Source organism: Argentina anserina, chromosome 3, assembly GCF_933775445.1.
Source record: "Argentina anserina chromosome 3, drPotAnse1.1, whole genome shotgun sequence".
Classification (NCBI taxonomy): Eukaryota; Viridiplantae; Streptophyta; class Magnoliopsida; order Rosales; family Rosaceae; genus Argentina; species Argentina anserina.
In genome coordinates this window covers 4,520,193-4,528,581 of record NC_065874.1, presented here as the reverse complement: position 1 = coordinate 4,528,581, position 8,389 = coordinate 4,520,193, and the positions used below count along the sequence as shown (strand labels likewise).

The 8,389-nt window shown below is 37.9% G+C and overlaps 1 long non-coding RNA gene across 3 annotated transcripts; it reads left to right on the top strand.

Moving 5' to 3' along the window:
• Positions 1-775: 775 nt before the first annotated feature.
• LOC126788831 (uncharacterized) lies at positions 776-4,207 on the top strand. Of its 3 annotated transcripts, XR_007671432.1 has the most exons (6): positions 776-1,076; positions 1,388-1,488; positions 1,584-1,710; positions 2,700-2,762; positions 3,232-3,304; positions 3,870-4,207. It is a non-coding gene; the product is annotated as an uncharacterized LOC126788831 (long non-coding RNA). The 3 variants fall into 3 exon arrangements; XR_007671433.1 differs by having other exon boundaries at positions 1,388-1,426; positions 1,584-2,762; XR_007671431.1 differs by having other exon boundaries at positions 1,584-2,762.
• Positions 4,208-8,389: the final 4,182 nt, after the last annotated feature.

The window sequence follows — 8,389 nt, the reverse complement described above, 5'->3', positions numbered from 1 at the left end:
GGGGGTGCAAAGTGCAAACTGCTTGTAGAGTTTAGATCTTGCCTAAGGATCCAAGGGAACTCTTGGTGGCAGAGGTTGAGGAACCGGTGGTTTTAATTGTCTGAGCTCATTTTCTCCGTCAATAAACTCAATATAGGCCATGGGTGCTGCATCACCAACTCGTATATGTGTGCAAAGGAGTCTTGTATGTCCATCTACTCGATCGGCTAGCTCTGTAAACAGTTTCTGAATTATATCATCTCCACGCACAAAAGTCGTGGTTGAGTTCAGCTTTCTTAACTTAGGTAATTCTCTTGGTTTTCCAATGAACGAAGACATAGAGATGAGAAAAGGGCATGTGCCAGCGGCAAAAGTGGACTTTATTGGAGATGGAGAGGGGAGCTCAACAGAGTAGTCACTCAGTCGCAATAGTAATCTGGTAGTCTGGTACTCAAAGTTAGGCAACACACGTGACCTCATGTGTGGCATTTTGCCCGACTTGGTCAACGTGCCAAACTTACTAGGGGGCTTGGTCGGGGAGTTTATTGATCGGGCAGCAAAAGGAGATGCATCCCACTTTTTCAAGTTTCTGCCTTTTTTCTTTGGTTTTGCCCGTCCAAAACCTTCCCGGTGCATTTGCTCTTATATAAATAAAAAAATGGTTTCTCAGATTTTGGTATCAGTGGTAACCGTCGGATAAGTGGAGGTCTTATCCAACGGTATATACTTAAAGCCCCATTCGCTCTAATATGTCTCTTCGTTCATCACCAACCCTCTCTCTCTAATACGAAGAACGCACACGCTACCAAACCATATGCGATAAAAATTTGATTAAGCAAATGGATCCTTTGATTGGGAAAAGGTTCAGCCTGGGACGGGAAATCTTCCACATCAAATTGGACCGAGGAGGCTTTGGCGGCTGACGACCGCTATGGTTTGTTCGTTTGGATCTTCTCAGCTGTTTGTGGGCAGTGGTGCGGCCTAGCGGTGAAGATGTTGAGGCTAGTGGAACTCTTGAGTGCGTTCGGTCGAGCAGGTTCGATTGACATCTCTCTCAATCGCTTATCCACGCTTTTCAGAGCAGTGAAGATGTTTAGGTATTGATCTTTTAAGTTTCTCTTCCTCTCATTCTTTTAAAAGACGGTGTTGAATGTTTATGGTCGAGTTATGTGGATCTTTGAAAAACTTTGTATGCTTGTTCTGTTGAAAGATACTCTCAAATCTCAAACATGACTATGATATGGCCTTGCGGGAGAATGCTCTTGTAGCCATAATTATTTTGGCCACTCTAGGAAACCGCTGAGGTTTGATTCTGTAATGCTTAAAATTGGATTTGGGGAAAAAAGTGGCGGAAATCTCATGGAGGTGCTTTAATTTACTGATCTTGATCCGATTTGGTGTGTTGTAGGCAAGATTCTATTTACAAGAAGAGGCTATGATTAAGCTTGTGAGTGTCATTGCTTTTGCCGCTGAGGTCTTAATGTTTACTTTTGTTTTGATGCTTAGTTGGTAATGATTCATTTTTCTGAATTTTGTAAGTCTGTAGTTCGGACTGCTATATTCAATCTAAGTCTGCCTTAAGCTAAGCAGCTTTTATGTTGCAGGAAAGATGTGCAGCTGCTGATACTCTCTCACTTGTTGCTCGAATTTTGCATGGATCCAAGGCTCATCTCTGGAGAATGCTTTTTCAAAAAAATTGCTGCTGTAGTGGAAGATTTCTATGTGAATTTGGTAGGTTCATTTGTTATTGTCTGTAGGAGTTCCTTGTAATCAGTTAGTGGCTAGGTAATTGCCTAGAGATGATGTGATATGGTGTTGGTTCAATAACGATCTGACTAGGAACACTTTTGTCATGTAATTGAGTATGCATATCAAATACCGAATTTGATAACGCAGTATCTTTGATGAAAATTGTTTTATGATTAAAAAAGTGATGTTTCATAGATACTTCCCCATGTGAAAGACCAAATACACACACACGGAAGCATATTGGACTCATCCTCAGTAGTAATGATATGGACACTTGAAGCACCTAAAATAGGATAGATTTTATGGAAGAATGGTGGTTCAGTTCGATGCTGTGGAACCGTCTGATTGAAACATTGAAATTTTCTTTGGTACGAGACGTAAAGTGTGATGTTGTACTCTTGTAGTTGTACCCTTTCTATATTGCTTCTGTCTCATTCCTTTTCTTTTATATTTTGTTTTGTTCTTCTTTCTGAACTTTCTGTACCAGATCATCTGTTTGAACCATGCATGTTTCCTTATACAGGACTGAAGTGTTTGACAATCCATTAAATATAAAGATTCTTGATAGAAACTCCTGTAATGCAGATGCATATAATATGTTTCTTTTTGTCTGGGTGGATGCTGTACCAGATCTTATAGAGCATATTCATAGGACAACTGCAAGACTGCTCCTTCAAATTAATAGAGGGTTGGGTTGTTTGTACCAATTCTGGAAATATATTCTCATTCTATGAAGTTCTTGGAAATAACTGGAAATATATTCTCGTTTTATAAATTCCTTGTTTTCCTCTGGTCTGTAGTCTATAAATATCTTCAACTATATGAGTATGTCACTGAATTGTAACTACTTCGGGGCATAAAAGTTCAGTTAGCAGATCAAAGTATTTGTGTAAAATTACATTATGTGGCTAATTTATAAAATTACATTATGTCATTTTTTACCAAATTTTATGTGCCAACACTCTTTACAGGTATGTTGATCGGATTCCCAAAGTGAAATGGGAAGTGAAACAACTTGGACTTGAACATAACAGGTAAGTTCTTTAAATTCTTTATTTATGTGAACTCATCCCTTTTCTTTTTTGTAGCCTTTGAAGTTTTCATTTATGCATCATTTCCATTCTTGGGTGAGCATCAGTGATGATTTATCTATATCTTAAACTAAGATTGTGTGTTTGGTAATAGCAGTCTGTGATGTAAGTATTTGATTGAGCACAAACAATTAATTATGCATGTGACTCTTCTGGATCAGCTTGTATGTTTCTGAAGGGCTGCTGCCACATATATCAAAAGTTTTCCCCAAGCGTAATTTGTCTTGCTGAATAGTTTTCTGTCGATTACATTATTTATTGTTCCTTGCATATATGCCTTGTCCATCTTCGTGTGCAAAAGTTTAAAAGTATGGTAGACTCTGCTGCAATGCCTTATCTACGCCCTCAATGTTTATTCTCATGTAGATATGGCGGGTTTCAAGTCTTCTGACATGAGTTGTTGTTTAATTAGGTACGTTGATTTGTTATTGGAAGAATTTAAGCACTACAAAACAAGGCGTAGTCATGGGGGAATCCGCAAGGAGGTAACTAATCTGTTGAATCCCAAGATCACAGCCACATCTCACTATAATTGTTCCTTTACATGCAGTCTATAATGTATTCTTTGGTTGTATACTTGTGGAAAGGAGGGTGGAAATGGTCTTGTTGGGAGGGTTGAGGAAATGGGGTTTTGGTGGTCAAGATGAGTATTATGCATGGTTCTACTTTAATAACTGCAGTTTATTGGGGGGAGGGAATGAGGAATAGGGTACCGGTGTTCTGTTAGTGTGAAATGTGGAACTCATTTATGTAGTCATTCTGTTATGCTGCACTGTTCCGTCTAGAGTTCCATTTATCCAGGGGAATAAAAGATAAAGTATAGTGTAGAAATATGCATAAGTCTCAGGGTAGGGGGATAAGTTTACATGCTAATTTTTTTTATAAAACAATTATCATGCCTCTGATAGAATTTACTTAATTAAGACTTCCAAGTCGAATTGATAATTCTTTTCTTTTACTTCAGTAACTGTACAGATGTTGCATTACACGGTGTAAGTTTGCTTTGTGATATATTATTACTTGTGTCTAATTACAAACCTTTTCTTGCAGACTATTTGTGGAAGTGTTGGGATAACCAAATTGGAAGCATGCTTGGGGAGGGAGAGGGTTTTACTCATCTAAATAATGGAGGCAATCCAGCCTTGGAGAGGAAACATGAAGATAATTATAGATTTATGTTGTACTTTATATGAAATTGCACCCAAATTGTATATTATTTATTGTATGCAGTGTATTGTAGATTCAGAAATGTGGTTGTTAGCTGGGCCTTTTTTTTTTATAAATATATTCTTCAAAATTTGCCACCGATGTTGGTGGCACTGAAAACACACTGATCTCCTATTAGTGTGAAAGGACAAAGTTTGCTGCATTCGATGTTGGGATGCCACTGAAAATTTGTGAGTGTAAAATTGTAATAACCCGAATTTTCGGGAGGATGTTTGGTTCGATTTAATTTCTATAAACTTGTGAAATTCATTAAAATGAAATTTGGATTGCTTGCAACATTTCGAAACTAGAACGGAAACGTTTCGGAACGTTTATTTAGAAAAAACGTTACGTTTCCGCAACGAATATATCGACTTTTATTTCGTCGCTCGGTTGCGAAAACTTCCTTCACAAAAGTTGTAGAGCTCGACGATACGAGTTCGTTGACGCGTCACGCGTTCGAATCGGACGTCGTACGTAAAAGTTATTAATGATGGAAGTAGTTTCCGATTTAGGAAACGGGTATATATAGAAAATTATTGGAGTTCGGGTTTCCATTTCTGGAAACCCTCACCCCGCGCCTCTCTCTCATTTTCCCTCTTTCTCTCTCTTCTCTCTCGCCTCTCCCCGATTCCCCTCTCTCTCTCTAGCCTCACCGGCGATTTCGCCGACCAGCCCTCCGTAGGCCACACAGCCTACCCCAAAAGGACCGCGCGACCCTCCTCACCAAACCCCGAGCTCGCGACGCACCGTCTCGTCGCCGAGAGTCTTCTCTCTCTCCCCGAGCCTCCCTCTGCATCACGCCGCGATCTCCGCCTCCAAGCCGTCGTGTCCCTCATCGCCGGTCCCTGGAGCATCGCGTGACCCTCCGCCGCCACCCTCTAACACGCCGTGCCTCGCCTCGCCGCCAAGAAGCCGCATCGACGAGTGGAGTTCTGACGAGAAGCTCGCCGACGATTCAATCACTTCCGACGCATTTCAAGCTCCGATCTAGGTAAGGATGCATTCAATTCATGGTTGTGATGATTGTGTGATGTTTTTGGATGGATTGGGAGGATTTTGGAGGAGGATCGGAGGTGTAGGTGGAGAGTGGAGCACCGCCGCCTTAGGCGGCGCGTGTGAGTGCGTGAGGAGGTCTGGAGGTGGCCTTAGGCCGTGCAGGGGCGGAGGAGAAAGAGAGGGGGAGAAATGGGGCGGCGGTGGCGTGCTACGTGCCGGCGCGTGTGCCCCACGCGCGTGTACCCCACGCGGCGGCGCGTGAACAGTAAATTCAAACAGTAAATTGTAAAATTTATTTTTACGACGGTGAATGTAAAAATGTAATTTACATACGGTGAATGTAAAAATGTAATTTATGTACGGTAAATGTAAAAATGTAATTTACGTACGGTAAATGTAAATTTTATTTTACGTATAGTAAATGTAAATGTAAATTACTTTCAGTAAATGTAAAAAGTAATTTCAGAAGGGTAATTCAGTAATTATTATTTACTGAGACAGTATTTACATTTGAATAGTATTCGTACATACAGAAATACGTAAATAGTATGTACACGTACATAGATATGTAATTGATGTGTATTTTACAGAAATACGTGAATAGTAAATACATGAACATTAATCCCATGAACAGTAATTTCGTAAAACCAGAAATTGCTTAACAGTAACTTATTTGTACTGTTTCGGCATTTAAGGTTTACGAAACGATTCTAAATTCTTTTCTTATATTTTCAAGGTGATCGATAAATCAAGGAAATGAATTATCATCGGAAATTGTGGAATTACGCTCGAGTTGATAAGGTGAGTAAAATCTCACATATTTTGGAATCTACCCTTGCGGAGATTCAAGATTTTGCAGAATTTTTAAGAATGAAATATGACATATATATGATATAGTGGATTATATATATATATTGTATAAATAGTAAATAGGTACAAATATATATAGTTTGCTATAAAATATAATGTTATGATTTTATCGTGATTAGGTCATTTTGATGACGAGATTTATATATCTAGCATGTGATTTGATTTGTACAATATGAGGTGATGATTATTGTATGTGGTTTTAACATGGAGTTTGTTAAAACGTTTTGTCTTCGGACGAGTTTTTGTCTTCGGACGTGTTTATGAAATATGACATGTATATGATATAGTGGATTCTATATATATTGTATAAATAGTAAATAGGTACAAATATATATAGTTTGCTATATAATATACTGTTATGATTTTATCGTGATTATGTCATTTTGATGACGAGAGTTATATATCGAGCATGTGATTTGATTTGTACAATATGAGACAATGATTATTGTCTGTGGTTTTAACATGGAGTTTGTTAAAACGTGTTTATGTCTTCGGACGTGTTTGGCATGTCGGAACCTAGCCTTTGGCCGGGCGAAAGTTACGATACAATTAGAGCTCTAGTCTATCTGCTGGAGTACTGCATGTGAGGTATTAGATGGGTTATCGGCTCATGAGTACTCATATTTTAGATGTTTGGTAGCAGAAGGTTGCCCAATATCGGCGGTGTATTACATGAGGGGTAACAGATGTATAACAACGTTCATTAGTACCCGTATTATAAATGTATTTGGGTAACCAGAAGGGTTGCCCAATTTCTCATGAGCACTTTCATTTCGTTTTTTTTTTGGACAACCAGATGGGCCATCTATTGACTCATGAGTGCATTTATATTTGTTGATTTGTGGATTTTCGTATATATTGTTATGCGAGTTATATTTTCATTTTACTCATACGAGCTGTAAAGCTTACCGGGTTTGTGTTTACAATCCCGGTGCACCAATTCAATGGTGTAGGGGATAATTCCGCAGGTGTTGATTAGTGGAAATTGAGGGACGACTCTGAAGACTCGAAGTTGTTCATTATCCTGCTTGTGGTGAAGTTTTTATTGTGGATTTGTGTGTGAGAACTTGTGAGGATTTATTTGTGGATTTTGTGAGAGATTGTGAGGATTATTACATTTCCATTTTATGTAATGTTGGATTATAAATTTGGTTTGTAATAATTGGTTTGTCTGAGTTGTATTGTGAACTCAGTAATGATCCGCTGTGGCATTTGAAATGATTTCGATTCATTGAGATTGTTTTGATGTTTCACAACTTTGATATTTTGAGTTCTTATGCTTGAAATTTCGGGGTCGTTACAAAAATTCCATTAACACCTATTATAGAGGGCACTGATAAAATTTTAGTTGTTGCACAGATGCTAATTCAATTAGGCACTGATCAGTATCCTTTGTCCCCAATAGATACTGATTTGCATCAATGTGCATTTGGGAGAGAACTTCGTAGTAATGAGCCTTGCACACGAAGAAGAAAGATGAAGTTCCCATCCGTAGCATAGAATGGAAGATAATAAATATTAAAAAATACAAGATAATCTCGATCTATTACGAGGTAAGTAAGGAACTCGCAACTTTTGGTATAGAAGAAAAGTCTGCATATCAAATGGCGTCAGATTTGTCGTCATATTGTGTAACTAGATTTGTCGTCATAGGATTATGGCGCCAGATTTATCGTCATATTGTGGCGTCAAAATATTTTCCTATTATATATATGGAAATTCCTTGGGAGTAAACAAGGAGTCAAAGATTAATCATAAGATCATACAATATATATATATATATATATATATATATATTTACTACTTATTATTTGGTGATGCACTGTTCATCGGCTTGACTCATGTCTTATTTTTTCGCTTATTTACTCAACTGTTACTGGGTATAAATATTTTTTTGTCTCATTCTCTCATCTTCTTCTCCTTCAATTGCTCTTTCTGTGTATCTCGTTTTATTCACTATTCTCTCCACTTAAACTAGTTTTTTTTAAAACTCTAGTTAGTTTACAATCAGACCCTAAATTTGGTGATATACTATTCATCAGCTTATTAACAGTGTTGGCTCATGTCATTTTTTTTGCTTATTTACTCGACTACTATTGGATATTATTATTTTTGCCTCATTCTTACCACTTCTTCTCTTTCAATTGCTCTCTCTTTATTTCGCTTCATTCACTATTCTCTCCACTTAAACCAATTTTAAAAACTATAATTCGCTTACAATCCCTAAACTAATATAGTACTGTTAAGAAATAGTGTCATCTACGCCATTGATTTCAAAGTTATGTAGTTCTGTCCTTTTGTTATAGCTACTTCCCTGAGATTGTGGAAAAAATACATCCTGGATTGCCATATATGTACATGTAACAGATGACTAACCTCTGCTATTTGACCTTGTTAATTCTGGTTGTCCAGAGGTTTTAAGCTCTAATAGATTCCTTTTTTTTTAAATACAGGTGACTAACCTCAATTGAAGGTGGCCAAATATAAGGCAAATG